A 21,217-nucleotide genomic window follows, 5' to 3' on the forward strand; every position below is an offset into this window, starting at 1 on the left:
GGGGTGTGGAGAAGATGGTGGTGGCTCAAGTCACCTTTAAGTCTTCCTCTTTTCAGGATGCACCAGGGCTGGAGCAGCCCCCTGTTACATACTTTTGCCCACTTTCTTCAGCACACGTCTCAGGAGACAGCAATTGCTGAGTATGGCCCCTTGGTGTGGGTCACAGGATGGGTCCCCGGTTTGCCAAATGATGCTGCACATCATGAGCATATGCAAGCAGAGGTGTTGTCTACCACCCCTGTGCAAAATACCTCTAGAAGTGATGCTGCCTAGATACTAAAAACTGCTTCTTTTTATATTTTGCAGTATTATTATTTTATTCTAATTAATACTGTGATGTGTAAAAGCTTCTTGCACAATTAAGATGATGAAGTAATAACACAGAAGATGGGGATCTCTAGATCTAATTGACATAGGGAAGCAGCAATTAGTGGAGCTATCTTTAGCTCTTCGGCCCTTTGTGAGGACAACAGAGAACTATTTAATATGGGGTTGGGAAATTGTTGTTTAAAAAAATCTACTAGGAGAACACTCACGCACTAAATTGCTTAGTTCTCCATTGTTTGCCCTAACATCTATTCACCTCTAAAATCGTCTCTTCTTTCTATTTTTTTTTTTTTCCAGATGAAACTGCCTTACATCCCATAACCTCATCTCCTCTGGGGGAGATAGAAATTCTGCCAGGAAGCCCCTGTAGAGATCCACGCTGCCGGCACACTAACCACCCTGACTACCACCTCCTTGTAGGGCTGGGAGCACGCTGTGCCCGGCAGCTGGTAAAAAAATAAATAAATAAGCCGCAGGAATCAAATTGCTGAGGAATCTGGTCATTTCAAGGTTCCCCTATAGATTCACGGGTTTTAAAGGCCAGGAGGGACAATTATGTTCTGACCCCTGGTGCAACACAATCCATTGAATTTCTCCTAGTGTTGCCGGCGCTCAGCCATTTGAAATGAGTTTGTGCTCTTTAACATGCTCTCCTCAGCTCTGGTCTCTTCTCTCAAACAATCCCCTCTCCCCCCTCACCGTCTCCTGTTCAGCACTGCCTGTTTGCACGACTATGTTCTCAGGTTTTCTAGAAGAAGCATCCCAAGAGCAGTGCATAATTCCCATGGCTGTCCCTGCCTGCATAGGCTCACGGACCGGCTCTGTGCTGGGTGGGGAGTCAGGCGGTGTTGGGACATCCCTGAGCATCCCAACCATTACAGCCACAAAAGATGTGGTGCTCTCACGAGTGTTTTCGTTGCATCTTGCCTTGCATTATGGTGCAGTGAGTAAGCAGGGAGCAGGAAGCCTCCTCTGAGCCTGGAGAGGGCAGAGCAGAAACCCTGACACAAGGAGAGCTAAAGCCTGCTCTACATCTGCCCTAGACTGTGTAGGTTTTTTGGAAATAAACCTGCATCAACTGAGGATTTGCCCCTCTACCAATCTGGAAGTGTTGGAGCTCCACCAATGTTACCTGGAGTCTACAAACATGCATTGCCTCCAAGTTAAAGCCACACCTCTCAGAGCCAAGCTGTCACAAGGGGCTGTGTTTTTTTTTTTTTTTTTTTTTTTTTTTTTTTGTGTGTGTGTTTTTTTGGTCTGTTTATTTCCTTACCTACTTGTTTAGGGCAGATGTCTTCTAGCTGTTCTAGCTGGGCAGCAAAGCTTGAAGACTCAGGCCAAGGAGCAAATAAAAAGAACCTCCACTGCATTACTTCAAAAAAACAAAAAATAAAAAATAAATCTCATGATCTGTTAAGCGTGTCTCCCTGTCTGCTGAGGGCCTGGCTGGTGCTGTTGGGCTGATTGGTTGGCAATGCTGCCATTTCCAACAGTTTTCCAGCCTTCCCACAGGAGCGGTGAGATGGTTTGTGTATCTCAGGCTGTGTTTCAGCCTGCTGCTGCCTTTAAAATGGCTGAAAGTCCTCAGCATTGGGAGCACCCGTGCCTAAAAATTCCCTTCATGTGCCCTCTTTTTCACAGCTGCAATTCACTCACCATTATAAACAATGCGATAACTTAATTCTGATGGGCTGACTACGCAGCTTTAATGTGCTATAAAACACAAATTTAGGCAGCACGTAAAATAAGCTTTTCCTGCCATATGACACAAACCACAACTGTCTGGCATGGACACACAAGCCAGAACCTGAAAGGAAGCAAAGCACAAAGCCAGACACGATCTTTGATCATATGTTGTTTAAAATTAACAGCACAGATCATAACCACACTTAAATAACACATCTGTCTGGGGGGTTAGATAGTACCGCGCAATATGTTTTTTTAATTCATTATGCATTTGAATCCCTCCCAAGTAACAGGTGGTTTTCTGACAACGCGGCTTGCCAAAAAAGCGCTTGAGAAAGGGCTGGCTGATTGTTATCCTCGGAGGTGAGGAAGCACAGGTTCCTGGAGAGCAATGAGCCCTGGCTCTCTTAACTCCTTTGCTGCTGGCTCTCCACTGACTCCTGCTGTAATTAGTGCCCTGCCTGGATTACGGTGCCTGCCTTTGCTGCTCTGGGTTTGCTCTCCAGCTCTCAGACTGGGCTGTGGGAGGAGAAGACGTGTCCTAAGGCAGCGTGGCAGCGGTTGCCTGCTCACAGTGGGTGCAGGAGCGTGTGGCGGTGGCTGGATCTGAACCCCCAGGCCAAGGCTGCTGGACCGGGTTCAAAGGGTGGGACTGACCAAGCGTGTGTTCCTTCAGAGCAGGCATCTCATGAGCTTAGAGACCCTTCGTGGCCATCAGGGAGGACATGGCACCTTTGGAGCATGGCCCTTCCCAGGCCATAACTATATCTCAAACACGGCCTGTTTGTCCCCATGAACTGTGAAGAGGGATGATGAGCTCAGATGCTGATGTCCACCCTACAGACAGGTTTTGGAGGGGTGCAACCTGCCCCCCCCCCCCCCCCCCCCCCCCCCAAGCAGCTCAGGGCTGCATGTGATGTGGCTGGGCATTGCACCCTGCCCAGAGCACGTCTAAGCAGCATAGAGGGCATGTGGGCAAGAGCTTGGGATCCCCTTCCCCTGTCCCACCATATGGTGTCCCACTGAGCAGTGACCAACACATACGGAGGAGAGACTGCACAGATGAGCCAGCCATGGCAAGAGGCATGGACATGATTAACTGCACTTCATTACTCATGACAGCAACTGCTAAAGCTTACAAAGTCAGCCACATCTTTTAAGAACCTAGCTATGGGGTGGGGAGGCCAATGCCCTGCAACAGTGAATTCACAGACTGGCTGCACGCTTGGGCTGCCGAGGTAGAGCCCATGCTCACAGAGTGGTCACGCTGGAGGGGTGTATGTGTGTGTGAGGGAAACTTCCCACCACACCGCCCCTCCAGGCCCTGTGGTGGGGTTTCTGCTCCAAGCCTGCTGTCTCTCCGCACTGGTATGGAAGGAGTGGTCCTGTTTGTCCCCTAGCTTCGTTTGGTCCCCTCTGGGTGGTCTTTAGGAGATATGTCTGTCTGTCTGGCAGTCTTGTGAAGCCAAGCTAGGAGAAGAGTCCTGGCTTCAGCCCTTGTGTGGCGAGGTAAGTTCAACTATGACGGTAGGGGACTTGTGTCCCCTTGTATACTCAAGTCACGGATGACTCAACAGTCATTCATTTTGACCTCTTCTTTGTATAAGCAGCCCCAGGAGGTGGGGGAAGGAAGGACATGATTTCCTCCAGGGCCTGCTGATGTTGGCCAAATAAACTCACCACAGAGTGATGGAAAACCTTTCCTTCTCTCCAGGAGCCTTTTGATCCTCACACCCCATGGTCCAAGGGGAACTGCTTCCTTCATATGTGTGACACAGGTGTGTCACCTCACCTTGGTGAGATTCCCTCCAGCTGAGCTTTGTAACCTGGGAGCTGAGCAGAACAGCTCGGTCTGGGTGCTTTCCCACATCTAATGACACATTAGCCCTCAGGGTCCTCCTGGGTCACTTGTCACATGCTGTTTGGGTTGAGGTCTGCCCAGAACAGATTTCCAGATCAGTGGGCACTAGTGCTGAGGTTCATTAAAACAAACTTCTCAAACATACGTTGTGAGGTTAAACTGAGCCTGTGGAGGCACAGGTAGTTCCTGAGAGCTACAGTACAATTTGGTCCTGGCTACTCTGTTAGTCACAGGGAGGCTCTGAGAAAAACCTGGCACTGAGCAGGCTGCAGAAGCATCCTGGGCTTGTGCCCCCATTTTTTTTGCTGTGGACTCCTCCTCCATTTCACACATTCATTACACTGGTCTGCTTTGTCCAGCACTCGAGTAGGGATCAGCATTGGTGCTGTGCTCTGTGATCAGGGCTCCTAGACCACAACGCAGAGTAAATAATAATGGCACAACACCCTGAAAACAAGGTGTTTGGGTTTGGGGCTCTGCTTTGAGCTGTTTGCCTGCCGGACCACCTGAGCCTGCAGATCCCCTGATGCATACAGTTACAGCTGGGAGAGGTGCAGTCAGTGGTGTTGCCTAACCACAAGAGTCACTTTTCTCACTGCTTGCAAATTAGGGGACTTTCTAAGAACGGCACCTGTGCAAAGCGCAGATCCACAACGTTGGCGCTGACAGACCGAAGCTGTGGGGACTGCCCGAGCAGCCGCCCTGCTGCCCCCGCTCCCCAGCCCGCGGACGGAGGGGTTTCCCCCCATGGCTCACGCTTCCAACCACAGGAGGAAGCCGTTCCCCAGCGCTTGACGAAGAAATGACTCGCCTCGCCCGGGTGTGAGAAAGCACACGGGTTCAGAGGCCGTGGTGCAGCGAGGGGAAGAGCAGCCCGAGCCGGGGACCTGGCTGCAGGGTGATGGAGGAGAAGCAGGGTGGCACGGGGAGAGCTGGCCGGGGCTGGGTGAGGACCTCTGCAGCAGAAAGCCGGTGTGAGGACAATGTCCTTGTCCATCTTCCCTGGACAAGGGTTTCATTTCTGTTCCCCTGGGCAGCAGAGCCCAGCTGTCAGCCGGCGTCTGGGGGGCCAGGACTGCGTGTTTACATGAGTGATCATATGGTAACCTCTTCCAGCTCGTGGGCAACTCGCAGGGTTACCTCATCGGCAGTCAGATTACCTCATCGGTGTGAAATGTGGCAAGTGCAAGGCAGGAGCAAGGCAGGCGGCTCTCTGGGGTACGGCTCCCTGGCTCCCTCGTTAGCAGGCTGCGGAGGAGCCGTCCTCCGCCTGGCCACGCAGGAAGCAAACTCGAAATCTGCTAGTGTTGTAATTATCTCAGTGCAAGAGGTTCTTCATAAATCAGCTGGGTTTGCTCGGCGGCGTGGGAGGGCCGCATGGGGGTGTTCGTGCCTGTGCCCGCGGGATTTCTGCCGAGCCCTGTGCTGCAGGACATCCTCCCTGTGCTGGCCCCGCGGCCGGCTCTTCGCAGGGTCTGTGCAAGGAGCAGCAGTCAGGCTGTCATCCTCCGTGGGCTACGGCTAGGAGAGCAGGGCTCTGCATCCTCTGGCTTAAGCATATTCCTTGACCCTCATTGCCCTGCTTCACCTCTTTTAAAGCAAAACAACAAACAATACATGTATAAATAAAAAATTGCATGTGATGGTTAGGAATATGTAATAAATTATCGGTGCCATAGGCAGTGGAGTTTATTAGCCCCTGTCAAGCTATTCACAATGTAAAGGACATACTGACCTAGAATGATCTCTTCCTTCCAATCAGCATTTACACTGTAACAGGAGGAGAGCCAGCATTTGTGCATTTGTGAGGTTAACCCTTTGGGCTACCCTTGCAGATATTTACTCTAGGATTTTATTTACAATCCCAACCCTGGCAGGCCATATTTATTTCTAATCAACACTTTTATTAATCAAGGAAGGTGTGAGCTGAAGGCCAGCACTTCTGAAAACAAACATATTTTAAATTCCTTAGAGCTTGCGTGTACGTATGTATTTGTGTGTATATATATATATATATTTTTTTTTTTTTTTTCTCTTTTTCCCTAGCTATTTATCATGTCCGGTTGGACACATTGTGTGAGCCCAGCTGCTCTTATCTGGCACGAGGTAGCATATTAAAAGGAAGATTAAGATTACCATTTTGCTTTATTTTGTTTCTCAAAGCTTGATATACATAGCCAGAGCTTGTGTGTGTGTGTGTGTGTGTGTGTGCAGAATAGCAGTTGTACGCAGCGTTTGCCCGTGGTGTCTCCAGGCAGTAGGTGAGGCACATCTGGAGTTCGCAGCATCCTGGAGATGGCTGCTCAAATCCCAGGAGCGTGGGTCGCACTGGGAATGGGGGCCCGGTATCCTTGGTGAGACTCCCTATCTCGCAGAGCCAGGTGTGTGCATCTGCGCTGCTTCTTGGAAGGGCCATCCTCAGGGGGAAGGGGGAAAACAGGAGAGAGGTAATTAGGGGCTACCTCACACAACTGAGCCAGCTCATCAGGGATAGGTACGGGAAGGACAGAGCTGGAAGCAGGTGACATGTGCAGAGGTTTCACACAGCTTGCCAGAGGCCATGCTGGTGTTTGCTTGCTTTCTTTCTTTTTCTTTCTTTCTTTCTTTCCTTCTTTCTTTCTTTCTTTCTTTCTTTCTTTCTTTCTTTCTTTCTTTCTTTCTTTCTTTCTTTCTTTCTTTCTTTCTTTCTTTCTTTCTTTCTCTTTTCTTTCTTTCTTTCTTTCTTTCTTTCTTTCTTTCTTTCTTTCTTTCTTTCTTTCTTTCTTTCTTTCTTTCTTTCTTTCTTTCTTTCTTTCTTTTTCTTTTTCTTTCTTTCTTTCTTTCTTTCTTTCTTTCTTTCTTTCTTTCTTTCTTTCTTTCTTTCTCTTTCTCTTTCTTTTTCTTTCTTTCTTTCTCTCTCTCTCTTTCTTTCTCACTTTCTCTCTTTCTCTTTTTTCTCTCTTTCTCTCTCTCTTTCTTTCTCTGTCTTTCTCTTTCTCTCTTTTTCTCTTTCTCTCTTTCTCTCTTTCTCTTTCTCTTTCTCTTTCTCTTTCTCTTTCTCTTTCTCTTTCTCTTTCTCTTTCTCTTTCTCTTTCTCTTTCTCTTTCTCTTTCTCTTTCTCTTTCTCTTTCTCTTTCTCTTTCTCTCTCTTTCTCTTTCTCTTTCGCTTTCTCTTTCTCTTTCCCTTTCTCTTTCTCTTTCTCTTTCTCTTTCTCTTTCTCTTTCTTTCTCTTTCTCTTTCTCTTTCTCTTTCTCTTTCCCTTTCCCTCTCTCTTTCTTTCTCTTTCTCTCTTACTCTCTTTCTTTTTCTCTTTCTTTCTCTCTTTCTCTCTTTCTTTCCTCTCTCATGCTCTCTCCCTTCTTGCTCTCTCTATCCCTAGTTCTTGTTAGTCTCTCTTACTTTCTCTTTCTCCTCTCTTTTCTCCCTCTCTCTGTCCCCCTCTTTCCCTACCTCCCTGGACTCCCTTTCTCTCTCTCTCTGTCTGTATTAGCAGGATGGGAAAGAGGCATAAGGGTGGAAAATTGAGCTTCTGAACTAATTCCAGAAGGCTCTGTTTGACAGCATCAGTGCTACTTGTTCTCTGTCTTGAAACAAGATCCATATTCGGATCAATAGAGATTTGTGCAGGGGGAAGTGTTCCCTTTTATTTCTTTGTCAACTCAACGTGGCAGAGCTGCTGAAAAAAAACATGCCGTGGAACCTACTTGCACAAAACTAGTTATTAAAACAAACCCTTCCCGGCTGCACTGTATGTACACTTCATATACTTCCACACATAGACCCAGAGTGTGGCTGAGCACAGACCTACACTGTTCAGGTCCTACACGTTGAAGAGTGCTCTCCTTTCTTTCTTCCCTTAAGGCAGCATGGTGCTGCCTTAAGGTCCCAGCAAATGTTGGTGAATATGGCTCATAATCCCAAATTAAGTGGATTTATAGGGTGAAGAGGCAATCCTCCTTCTCTTCCGTGTTTCACAATGCTGTTTGGAAAGGAAACTGATGCATAACTGTAGTAAACCTTCCCTTCACTCCAAGCTATACATCACTAGTCCTAGGCACCATAGGCACTACCACTAGGCACCATATAAGATCAAAATATGACACAATCAGACTGCGAAAGGTTTCTCTGAACTAAACTTCCTATTTAAGTAATGTTCACTAGTAGTTTTCTCTTGAGCTTTGCTGCTGTCTTCAAGGCAAGCAAGGTGATGGCTCCATGGGCTGGGGTATGCATGAGCCACCACCATTTGGCAGTAAGATTTTTGAACTCGAGGAATTATGAGAGGAACCTGCAATTCTCTTGTGCAGGTGAAATTAGAGAGAGAAAGATATGACTCATTTGTGGGGCAAATTGAGCCTGCCAGCTGGGCTTCATTCAGCTGAAAAATATACCCCTGTGGCTGCAGAGAAACCAACCAGAACTAACCAGAGGGGTGCAAATCTTCCAGTCAAACTGCAAATTGGGAACAACAAAGCAAATCATTCAGGTAGAAGGCATGCAAAATGCAATTGGTTCTCTTGCACTTTACCTTGAATGGATTAAATCTGGCACTCAATGCGCAAACCCACAAGCGCTTGAACGGTAGTAAGCTGGCATAAGGTTGGCTATAATTAGAAGTGATATCTGCTCAGAATTAAAGTGCCAAATGTGCCTTCAGGTGTATTCATTCTCCATCTTGCTTTTTAGTCCAGGCCTGACACATTTGGGATTCTTGCCACAGGAACCGTACCAAATGACTCATTCACAGTGGTGGCCGTGTGCTGAAGACTGCATCCTACAGAATCAGTGGGCCTGGAGTTTAACATGACAGGCAAAACCTCAGGAGACTGGCATATGGTCACTTGGCTCAAATAAACTCCTTCAGACTCGAAAATTTATCTAGCTTTTGTCTAAATTCTTGTCTTCTTTCTTACTGCTGTTTCTACAGTCGTTCCTTTTCTTGATCAGTTCGTTCTGTATTTTTTTTTCTTCTCTGACCTCTCTTTCTTCCACCTGCTTTTGTCTCAGTGTGCTCAGTCCCGTGGACAGTCTCTGTTCTCAAATTTCTCTTTCTTATTAGCAGCAGGCACCACAAGGTCTCTGTTTTCTCTTGACTCCCCAACAGCATCTGAGGTTTTACAGCCCCTCCGGAGGCTCAGCTGTAAAGACTGGAATGCTCTCTGCACATTTCTTCTGCTTGCTCTCTTGGTTGCTGGTGTAAAAAGGCACAGATCTGCAAAACCACTTAGAGGCTGCAGAGCCTGGCTTCTGGGTCTTCTGGTAGAGGGCACAGCCCAACAGCAGAGCTGGGGCCGTGATCAAACACAGGGGAGGGCAGGCGTTTGGGCTAATCTGCTGGAGCAGGTAATAGAAGGGAGCACGACACCTCCTGCCTCGTTGGAGGCTAGGTTTTATTTTTCAGAAAAACAAAAACAAAACACACAAAAAACCAACCAAGGCCAACATGATTTTAGTGTGTTAGGCAAGGAAGAATGCCAGTCTTATGTATTTTTAAGTCCAGGCATCTTTTGACACCTGTTGATCTTTTAGACAGAGTTTTATGGGTTTTGTAGCATCTCGTGCTTGGCAAGTCAAGAGCAGAAAGGAAGATCTACTCTTCACACAAATCCTGTCAGATCAGATTGATAATATGTATTGAATGTTGTTGCTCAAATCAATGCAAATTGATTGAGGGCCTCAGAGCATCTGGAAGATAAGAGCAGAAGAGAGGCCAATTTCCTAAAGGGATGTTCATGGCCATTTTTATAGTTACCACACAACTTCTGCCCAAAAGGAAAAACTCACAGGTTGTTTGAGAGGATTACATGCTTTGGCTTGAAACTGAGAGCCTGTAAAAAATAAGCAATGATGCTTCCCAAGTACTGTTAGCCCTCTTATTTCTTTTAACTCCTGAAACTGCTGATAAATTATGTTGACCATTGGAGTATGGTCAGCAGGGAGTCTTAAAGAAAAAAATTGGGGTTGTCTTAATGAGGAAGTGGGGAGGGGGGAGAAGAAGGTGAGGGATTTAAATGGAGAAAACAAACATCACCAAGACACGGGGCTGTTGATTTTGCAGCTGGACTGTATGCAAAACCAGGGAACTGAAGAGCCAAGCTGCCTCCGCTGAATTTCTGTCCATCTCCTCCACTCTGCTCAGAGGCAGCTCACATAGCTGTCTTTGTGATAAAGCTTACAAGCAAATTGGACAGGGTGTCAGGCTGGCTATGAAATATGACAAATTAACAGCCGAGGCTGCTACTGCCCTGGTTACAGACACTTCATTTAGAAGTTATCATGTTACTGGATGCTTTGTGTAATTTGTGATGATACTGATTGTGATAAATTGCAATATTCAGGTAAAAATTTCACCAGCCATTCCTGAAGCAGAATATTAAGGGAGGAAACGGTTGTCAATACTGCACCACTTAACTTCAGGCCTCAAATGAGAAAAGATCTCACAATAACAATAAAATTCTCAGTCACTGAGCAATGTAATTAAATTAAGCTAATTACATTACAATTAGCAAATCTTTAATTTATTTTTAATGCACTGATTAAACCTTATGTGGTAACCATAAAGCTTTCTGAACAGTAAGCCTGTTGGGTAACCATTGACACCAACCTGGGGTCATCACTTGATGCTAGAGTATTTCCTGAAGTAATAAATAATTGCTTTTTATATCAAGCTTGAAAAAAAAACGTTTCCACACAAATATCTCAGGCACATAATTTATTTACTTCCTTCCCTTTACCTTGATGGCTGATAATGAAAAAATGAATGCTCCACATTCCAGTCTGCTCTGTTTGTACCATGGATTATTTGCATGTTCATTGCATTGTTTGTTTTTTAAAGCTGGCAGTTATCTCAGAGGACCCACAGAAGTCCTTATCAAGTGATTTGCTAGTGGTTTGTCAGGCATTCTTCCCCATTTCTTTAGGAGTCCCTGTGAGAAGGGCTGGGGAACGTGGCTCATGGCAAGCTCTGCATCCCAAGTGAAGCTGCATCTCACACCAGATGAAAAAGAGAAATTAGGCACATTAAATGTAACTGGAAGGAAATTAGGTGCCTAAGTGTAAAGCTCCCGTCTGGTCTTAAAGGCACTTAGACTGTGCTGATCCTTCAGTCTTTGACATTAAAGCTCCCAAGGCATCTAACACTGTTTTGGAGCACGCCTAACCATTGCTCCTGCCTTGACCAGGCTGTGCAATGGGGTACTTATCTGACATTCAGGTCGGATTAGAACCAACAAACTCTGTGTTCATCTGCTTATCTTCTGGCAGGCTCGGTCTCACAAGGACACTTCCAAACCGCCCGCTGTGCTCTGCCAGATCTGCTCCCCCAAGAACAGCTGTGGTGACCATCGCTTTCTTTCAAAGTCCTGCCTGAGAGAGGCTCCAGGCAAAAAAGCGGACAGAGCACTTTGTGTAGGACTTCTTGTCTGCCAGGAAAAATGGAGGATTTCAGAGAAACACTTTCTTTTTCTAGAAAAAAAGTGGGACCCTGCTCAGTTCTGCTGGAAAGAGGCATCTGAAATGAAAAAGTGCCACGTAAAATATCCAGGCTCTGGAGAGAAGTGGAATTTTAAGTGTACCCCTAACCCCCATCCTCAGGGTTTTCCTACAGGCAGGCTCCAGATGGCTGCTTGCTCAGCATGCTGGTTTTTGCAGCGCAGGCTCGGAGGTGTATGGGTTGGGGCTGAATGCCCCGATCTTAAAAAGCACATGCCCCAGCTGTGCACTTCCCCTGCCTGCTGGATGCGGTGAGGGTGAAGGAGGTGCAGAGCATCCCCAAACCCCACTTACCCTGCACAGCTGATCCCCGCTGAAGCAGAGCTGGGCTGGTACCAGGTCAGCCCCTGTAAGAAGACTGGCTTTTTGCCCTGTGTCAGCTTTACTGATGTAAAGAACCTATCCGGCTCCTGGGACATGAGCTATTATCTCCACAGGGCACTTCTGCTTCTCCGAGTAGATGTATCTGTTCCCCTGCTGCTAGCTTGAGGCCCTCTCATACTGCAGGCACCAAGAACTATGTGGACATGGCATAGCTTGGTTTGGACCTGGTCCTTGCTGCTTAGGGACCACGTGTAATTTGCTGATGCACCTTGAGATCTGCAGGTGAATCAGGAGTGTGGTGCTGGCCTCTGCTTTCTCTCAGCATCAGGGAGAGGCAGCCTTTCCCAGCAGAGTGACATGTTGCCATGCTAAATACACCAAACGAAATGGCTGAGAACAAAGGGGACTTAAAACCGTGCCTGTCTGGGGCTTTTTTTCCAGTTTAAAAATTTGTAAAATTGCTCTGCCATCACTGAATAATTATTTTAAAAGAAGAGTTGAAAAATGTGTTATTTCACGTCTTGTAAGTAAACAGAGCAATGGCTCAGTGCTGTGTGTGGAGTGGCCTGCGGTCCTTGTTTTGCTTGTGTGGGACCTTGAACAACTGCTGTGTTTATCTTTTCCTGATAATCTCCCTAATAGCATGGAAAAAAGAAGGCATAGACTGTGTGGCTTTTTATTTTTTTGGGGGTCGTGGTGCAGAATTGAAATAATTCATGTTTCTCTTCAGTGGAATGAATTTCCAAACCATAATACCGCACGTTGAGTGTATCTGGAAAGGATGCTGCCTTGTTCGATGAACTGAATTGTGCACACAGTTGGAGACTCTGACAGTGCCAGCATCAGTGAATGCAAGTTGCATAAAAAGGAGGCAGCATCATTCATGACACTAATGAACAGTCCTTCCTCGTCTATCAGAGAAATCTTTCCCAGGGATAACGATTCTCTTTGCATTTTCTTAGCCATAAAAGAAGAGATTGTGCTGGTTCTTTGGTTCTGTATGAGACTATCAGGAGGATTCTTAGGCTGGGAACAGAAATCAATGTTTCTGTGATACTGTATTGGCTAAATACTTAGACCAGAGTAAAAAGATTTTGTTCTGACTGCACATTGAACTTCTTGTTTTGCTTTGCTGTTACAAGATTGTGTAAATAGTGTGAAATTTAAGGGGGCATACTTGATTCTGAGCAAGTCTGCCAGCAAGCTCTAGTCATTTACTGCAACATGATGTACCTGGTTCGCCCATATAATGCTACATCTTTAAGTAACTGTAACTTCATTGATTTCAGTGGCATCTCGAGAGTAAAAGGGAAAAACTGGCGTGACACAGCAGTGATTCAGCTTCAATGTATTTCCTCATTCTTCTTCAGGTATTTATTATCCTTTAACAGGCCTTCACTTTAAATCTTTCTTAATACTTAAAAAAAGTCTTCTGAGGTATGAACAAAACCAATACACGTAGCAGAAGAGTCCCTGGGATCTACTCTACAAAATGAAAGTTAGACAAGATCTAAACTAGGAGCTTGATTGTAGCGTAGATAAGGGGTACGGCTCTTTAAAATAAGATTTTTATTGAAATAAAAGGTAAAGTGTAGATGCAGTTTTATCCAAAATGTATGATTTACCTTGTACAGCTTTACTAGAATTGTAGAATAAATAGGGGCTGTACCTGCATATTAACTTATTTATCAGCATATGTTGCATCACCCCTAGGAAATCTTGCCAGTGTGACTCCACCACTGCAGACTAGACCTCAATCCACAATTCCAGCTATTGTATTTTGTATACTGTGCTCCTTAAATATCTTGCACTCTGCTTCCTGCCCTTCGTGTGTATCTCTGTGCAAATCTAAATGATACTTAATAGGCTTCAGCTTCATTCATTCTTTAATGTTCTAATTTCCCAGTACTTTGAGAATGGCTCCAGTACTGTGGACTTAGATCCTGATCTATGTTCATCTGTTGGTGATCACACTAGTTTCAACGGCCTATGTATTTGCCCTAAGTTATAAATGAATATATAATGGATTTCGGGGAAGGAAACTCATATAGATAGATTTGTCTTGGAGATTGTATTCATCATTGTGATAGTGACCACTATGACAGATATGGCAGAAAAAGAGAGCTTGAAGCTTGCCTTTAGGATAGATAGGAGAAATCAGACCTTTTACCACTGACAGCATGTAGTTACCTATCATCTAGCTTTCTCCACTTCCTCAAGACATGGTTGCAACTTCAACAGTGATGGATCTAAATTTTAAAAAAGAATAAAAAAAAGAGAGAGAGAGAGATGTATGTTATGACTGAAGCATTTGATATGAGTCATTTAAAGAAGTATATTTTAAGACTGCCTATGATTAGGTTATAGGCTACTTTAAAGTAAATTAGCTACATACTGTGCATTAGTATCAGGCACAAGGCTTTTGTCACTGGAGGAAACCTCTTTAAATGACCAGAGTAAATCCCTCACGTTGGTGAAGTCTGTAATTCCTGATCTCCCACGCATGACTGATTTCCACAGGAGTGAAGCTTTTGTGATCCATGCATTAGCAAGAACCAGCTACAGCTACAATAATTAAACGGTTTAAACCTACAGTCCTATATAGATCCATTTTGATTGTTTGCTTTCTTACTGTTCTTGTTAGTGGGCACCAGAAATTAACACTTTGGTAGACATGGGGAAACAACACAGGTTGTTTTCGCCAACTACCTGCTGTAAAATGAACACCATTGGAAAACAAGCCACTTATTGGCATTGAATTTGCATTTATTGACATTGAATTTGCATTAACACAGCAATGATATTTATGCTTTCAGTAACTGTGAATTGCAAGTGTAATGACAATCCACGCAGAAATACTATTTTGTGCTATTTTCATGGCAAGTTTTTGTTAGTTATTTAGGTTTAACAAAATCAGGGGTGCCGTAAGGAAAAGTATGAGGCATCTTCTGGTGGGTGACATACATTGGTGGAATATCAGGTTGTTTCCAGTGTTGCCTTCATGCGTTGACCAGTAAAGGCAGCTGATACAACTGGAAGAATATTGACTTGTGACATGGGACATTTTTGTTGAAAGCAGCCCTTGAGATTTTGTCTGTCTGATCTGTTGTGTCATAAGACAAAATGAAAATTGCTGTCATCCCCCTACAGGTCAGACAGTTTTGTAGATCAGCTTCACATCTGGAGGGAGAAATCAAGTGTCCAGTCTGTACTCTGTCTTTTGTAAATGAACATATAAGTCTCATCTTTCTCAGCTTTCTCACAGTGAAAGCTTAAAAAACACTTTTTTTTTTTCCTTTGTTCCCAATCGTGAGCTTTTCACCTGGGAAGCCCTTCTAGGTCGAAGCTCCTCCTCTGAGACGATATGACCTTTAAAGGTGGGCTTGAACTTTTTTTTTTTTTTTTTTTGCAGCTGCTCTGCAATACAAATGAACCTCAAAGCCTCAACAGCCAGACAAAGAAGAGGTCTTTAACCCACACAATCTCTGTAAGGGGGGTCATTTATGCTTAAATGACCCCTAATGGGCAAGTGATGAGTACTGTTCAGCTCGACAATATTAATGGGCAGGCAGGAACACAGAGCAAGGGGTAGGGTGGATGTTTGCATGTTTTGATACCTTTCAAAGCAAAAAGGGGTGGGCAAACTTACCAACTCCTTTCCCAAAGGACAGCCAATAGCCTCTGCGTACTTCAAAACCGATGTTGCTTTTGTCAGTTTATATCAATGAAAGAAAAGATCTGTAAAATCACATTTAATTAGATAAGTTCGGATTTATTTGGATTGTATAGCCTGGCTGATATTAAGGTGAGGGGAAATAGCAAATTTACTTTATTCCCAATGATCTGATGTCCATTTCCATGGAAACAGAAATGGAAGTAGGAACCAAACATAAGCAGTCGCAGCCCTGGTTAATTGCCCATGGCTGCTTTCTGTTTCCACTTCTATAGCGCTGAACTCTATGCTCGCTGCTGACCCCGTTGCTATCAAGCAGTGCGTGCGAGAGGGGTCTGCTGCGGGGAGCCCGGGCACGGCAAGGCAAAGAGGGGAAGGAAGGATGCGAGAGGCATCACGCAGGCTCTCCGGGCTGGCCAGTGAAGAAATCTCCTTTAAGGTTTGTTGACTGGAAAATCAAGGAGTAACGTCGGCAAAAGTAATTTTAATTAAGTCATTGCTATGAGCCTGGTGGTAAAACAACTCTTAATGATGATCAGTGTAAATCTGGAATTGCTCCGTGGAAGTCAACTGCACTCTAGCAGGGATTAGGAACAGACTCTGGCTATTTATGAGAAACACAAAAACATATTAACAGAAATTATGTTTCTGTGGTTGCTGGGGCAGTAACAGAAGTAACACAAGAGCAATATTTTCATGAATTAAAAAGCTCCGATAGGTCTACCATGCAACAGAGGTCTAGAGGTAGGCCGCTGTATTCAATGATAAAATAAAAACCAAGCATGGAATACAAACCACAAACAAATCTATTTCCAGGCTGAAAAACTGTTGTATTTTCTCATTAAAGTAATTGAGCACCTCTGCTCTCCCAGATTTGGCCTAAAACCAGCAGCAGAAAATAATATTAAAAGCAATAATCCCTGTTCTTGTTATTTCCAAATCCAGACCCCCAAACAGGAAGCAGTGATTCCCAGAGGTTCAGCCTCATGGAAACCAAACCAGACCTTAAACTTTTTGAACTTTATCCATCTCTTGTAATCATGCTGGATCTGTCCCGTAGCAGATTTCTTGCTGATATAGGACAGTGTGTTTTAACCTAAATAAACCAGCAAAAGACTGCTGTTTGGAAGAGCTTGAGAAAGCTGATATAAAAGATTTTTAGTTAGTTTTTTTTTTTTTTCAAATGTTCTGTGGAGAAAATATTCAATCCAGAATTTTGTTTCAAAATGTAAATATAGAGAAAACGAGAGGGGAGAAAAAAACATCAGTACTATGAAAAGGGTGTTAAGCTTTGTGACAAGGTACACTCAGAGCATAGCAATTTCTTTCTCCCTGTCTCATGTCCCACCACTACTCATTAGCGGTTTGTAAGCACTCAGTGCCTACCACACAAGCACTCCTTACACTCCTCTCCCTTCCTACTATGTTAGTAGTGTTGATTGTCTAATTTTATATTGCTTGATAGATTGAGCGAGAATTGTTTCAGGTGTGCTGAGTCAAAAGATCAGGTGTAAGTGGCGAGGGAAGCCTGACTGCAGCTGGAGTGTGGTCGGACCAGATGGCTGTCAAGGAAAGAGGTGGAAACCCAGGGAATTGTAATGATGTGAAGCTTTGAAACAGTCTTGGGATGCAGAAAAGCTAACATTTCTGGGAGATTTAGTGGTCAGCCTCCGTGTGGCTAGCACAGGATATTCTTGCACATATGATTTAATTTTATGGTGTGGTAGAGGCTTACAATCTGTGGCACACGTGTGAAATTAAAGTTGGAGCAAAAATGTCAGCTCCAAAACAGTGCATATATTTTAAAATCACCCTGAGTAAAGGCTGATCGAGGGAAAGAAGAGAATACTGTTTGCACTGATTTCTATCACTTCTAAAACATCCTTTTCAAAGTCACAGATTAGTGAGATCTATCCAAAAGCCTGTATTAATAGGGAAAAACAAATGAACAAACAAACAAAAATCACACACACACAAACAAACAAACCAACAATAACAACAAAAAACACCAGATAGAAAAAATGTAGATTTCTTTGTGCTACAAACCTCACTCTCTGTTTTCTTGCACCTTACATTATCGTGCTGACTTTGTCATCCTTTTGCCCAAATGTAAAAGACTGTCCATGGTGTTGGATAAGGGAAAGGCAGCCTCAGTGTGTAAACAACTACACCACACCACACGACAGAGAAACATCAGTTGCATATTGCTTTCTGCAGATTTTGATTACTTAAGTACTACCAATAATCCTGGGCAGAGTGAGCAGAGATGGGCTCTGACAAATCATGACAGTCACTTTCCCATCTCCCATGAGATGGAGATAAGGATTGTGCTCTGTGCACCACATGCCCCCTGCATCTGACACATCTAACCCATTTTTGCCTATTTTATTTGCCCATTTTTGCTTTGCTCAACACACACATTCACAGAGTAGCTGTCCAAAGCTGAGGCATGTGATGCATTCACTGTGATCAGATGCGTGTTGCACTTCAAGTGTCAAGCACCATGGCTGTAGCCTTGGGGTTTATTACGCCTAGAAGAGATTGGGCTTCACTGCCCATGCACAGTCCTTCCTCACATGCTCAATGGCTATTTTGTATGGATATTGCAGGTAAGAGCCTGCTTAGTCACACTCACTGCTTTACTCTCATATGTTTCAACTCCTGTTTATAAACAAATATTTCCTGTTTATAAACAAATCCTGGAAGCCAAAAAAAAAGAAATTAAAAAAGAAAAGTAGGATTAGCAAACATTAGAGCATTCTGAAAGAAGCTACATAGCATCAGGTGCCTAATCTGAAAAGCACAGCGACGTATATAATCTGACAGTTTCTGGAAATGAGAACACAAAAAAAAAAAATGCAATCAGGTTACAAAGTCTAAACCCTGGAAGTTGTATGAGTGGGACTGTATAACTTAGAGTCTTACTTGACTTCATACATACTCACCAAATATTAGAGTCCTAAAATAGCCTGTCTCTTAGTGGCCAAGCAGTTAAGATGTTATTGAACTTTAGACAGTAATACTCAATTGTATAGTAAGAGGCCATATGGAATGAGCCTGTGTTTTCATTTTTTCACCATAGCTGCTTCTGCTTTGTTCTATCATATTAAAGAACAGGAAGGCTTTCAGAGCAGTAGAGCTTCCAAAACAGGAGAGTGACTTGATTTCAAAGCAAAGAGCAGGTAACTGCCAGTACAGGAACCTGCAGGTTAATTGGCTATCCTGACCCAGACAAAACTCAAAAGAGAGAGCAGTTCAATTCTTTCATTTTGTACATGAAAAATCACTGTTTGTGTTGCACAGAGTTCAGTTTAATCAGCCCTGTGAGCTACTGTCGTATCATGAAGTGGATCACCCCTTCCCAGGAAGGAGGAGGAGAACTGTAGAAGAGACCCATGAGAATTAAAAGATGGTAACTTTTCAAAAAGTGAAGTTAGTGGTTTTGAAAGGCACCAGATTAGCAGCACAGGAAATGGCCTCCTTTATTTAATCATACCTAAGTGCTTTGAGATAGATTCTTATTCCTTTTATCTTGATGAGTAGCACATCCACACGATGGGCACGGCATCTGCTGGGGGCAGCTGTGCAGGAGAGATAGGGGTCAAACCTGAGGTAGACCCAGGCAGACCCAGCAGCAGCAGGAAGCGGACGAGCGCAGTGTTGTTCCTTTGCCACAGTTTCCCCCATCTACGCATCTTGAGGTTGGTCTAGGAACTAAAAAGCAAAGGAAAAAAAGTGTTTTAAGTGGCATGCAGTAGCACGCTTGCAGGTGAAGAGCTACAATAAACTAGGGAATAGTGCTACCTATGTGCTTTTAGATGAATGCCGATGGCCTTCCTTTGGACTAGGCAGTTTCAGGGGACTGAAGAAATCTGGGCTGCCATAAACGTGGCCCATGCTCTATCCCATCCACCTACTATCACCATAGCCATCTTGTGGACAGTCTGCTATGACCAAGTGACTCTCTGGTATTTGAGTCTCAGCATCCTTTGGAGAGTACACTCTGGCCATGTCCAGAGATGTGCCTGCAGACTTGTGTTCCGAGGACATGGTGGGGACTCCACCTGGCATTCTGAATCACTTGGTAGGAACACAAATAACAGCCTGTGGTCAGATCCCTTAACTCTGGGCATCCTTCTGGTAGAGTTAGATGGTAATGGGTCACTCTGAGTGAGGTTGTTAGAACCTGACCCTGTATCAAATCACACTTAATTCTCAGAGAACAGCTCAGAAGTAGTGCCAGAGTGGCGTCTGCCACTGTGCCACCGAGACTACAGATGAAGGCCTGCAGGACGAGATAGAAAGAGAGACTTAGATGGGTATAAGAAGGCTCTGAATTATTTCCTTTCTCCAGTCCCTTGGAGATAAATTCAGGGACGGTGTGCATTCTTGGCTCCACTGAAGTGAAGATGTTTTCCATTAATTGAGTGTTTTGCTGTTATTATTTTTTCCCTACAAATGGGTTAGCATAAGAAAGGAGGGGGGGATAACACCAGAGGATAATAAGAGAGCTAGAGTCCTAGGCATGCTTTACAAAACCTGGTATGTAGGAACACATATTTATGTAGAGGAAAAATGCAATGGCAACCCTTTGTCTCCCAGGAGTGTTTAATGGTTCTTACCTGCACATTTTCTTCAAAGGATCTTGCTGATGGATTTGCTTTTGGCAGAAGCTGCTCAGCACTTGGAAGTACACCTGCTTGTTCCTTTCTGCCGTTCCACTTTGCCTTGTTGGCATCCTTGTGAACTGCCTCCATCCCCCTGTTCCTGGAGCAGGTCAGAACACGTTGTGTCTCATTTCTCCTCCACCAGGAAGCTTGAGGAGGAGCTGTAAGTGTGTTGTTGCTCTTCAGGTCATTATTAGAGTGGATCTCACTTAAGGTTCATATATCCACATGTGGATTCTATCAAAAAAGCAACAGCTCTGGGCTGTCTGCTTCTTTTTGTAGCTACTCATGTACAAAAAATTTAGGGATGTTTGTGGCTCTTGCTTGGTTTCCTCACCCTTGATGGCTACTGTGGCATGAAAACAAAAAATGGGCAGTGTAGACTGCAGGCAGTGTGTTGGATTAAAGAGGATCAAACAATTTTAAGCACAAAATCCTGCCGCTTTCCCCCCTCATAAGCAGGAATATCTTCATGAAATGCCCAGCAGTAGTTGTTACTCATCTAAAAATGCAAGGCATTCAGAACATATAAATATGTACATCTCATTGCATCCCATTAGTTGTTGCTAATTCTTTCTCAGCCTCTGGGGCTAATCACTAACTCCAGATCAGTAAAATCTCAGTTTCCTGTTGGCACATTTCCTTTATTACAAGTGCTTCTATTCTGTGGGTATCAAAATGATTCCAACACCCCATAATTAGATCTCATGTCAGCTTAATATATGTGAATTTGCCTTATGGATTTAGTCTGCAACCTCATTAGCTCTGAGTCAAGTCAGTCTTTTCTCAGATAAGACATTGGATAGGCAGGAAAATCTTGGTGCCGCATCTTGTTGCAGAACTGGCTTGGTGGCTTGAACACACAAATACAGGGAAAGCTTCTCCTTGATAAGGACCTTAATCACCGCTGCATCGCTAACACATTGGGAAGTAATTTTTTGTACCACCTTTGTAGTCAGAGAACTTTGGCCCGGGAACTGTGTTACAGAATTAAATATAAATGTGTTGGAGGTGGGAATACGGAAGTGGCCTGAGCAGCATCCTGAGCTGTTCTTCACACCTTGAGGATGGCTCTTCACAGGCACAAGGACAGCTACACACTAAGAAAGACCATCTTTATGAGGGCTTCACACTCGGACATGGTTGACATATGCCTGCGGAATCCAAATGTTCGTTCACATCCAGGAGCCCAAAAAAATGCAGCAGCT

The 21,217-nt window shown here is 44.4% G+C and overlaps 1 long non-coding RNA gene across 1 annotated transcript; it reads right to left on the minus strand.

Moving 5' to 3' along the window:
- Positions 1-18,806: 18,806 nt before the first annotated feature.
- Positions 18,807-20,863, minus strand: LOC125181047 (uncharacterized). Its single transcript, XR_007160064.2, has 2 exons — positions 19,965-20,863; positions 18,807-19,056 (listed from the first exon to the last, which is right to left on the minus strand). It is a non-coding gene; the product is annotated as an uncharacterized lncRNA (long non-coding RNA).
- Between the last annotated feature and the right edge of the window lie 354 nt (positions 20,864-21,217).

This window comes from Anser cygnoides, chromosome 2 (assembly GCF_040182565.1).
Source record: "Anser cygnoides isolate HZ-2024a breed goose chromosome 2, Taihu_goose_T2T_genome, whole genome shotgun sequence".
Taxonomy (NCBI): Eukaryota; Metazoa; Chordata; class Aves; order Anseriformes; family Anatidae; genus Anser; species Anser cygnoides.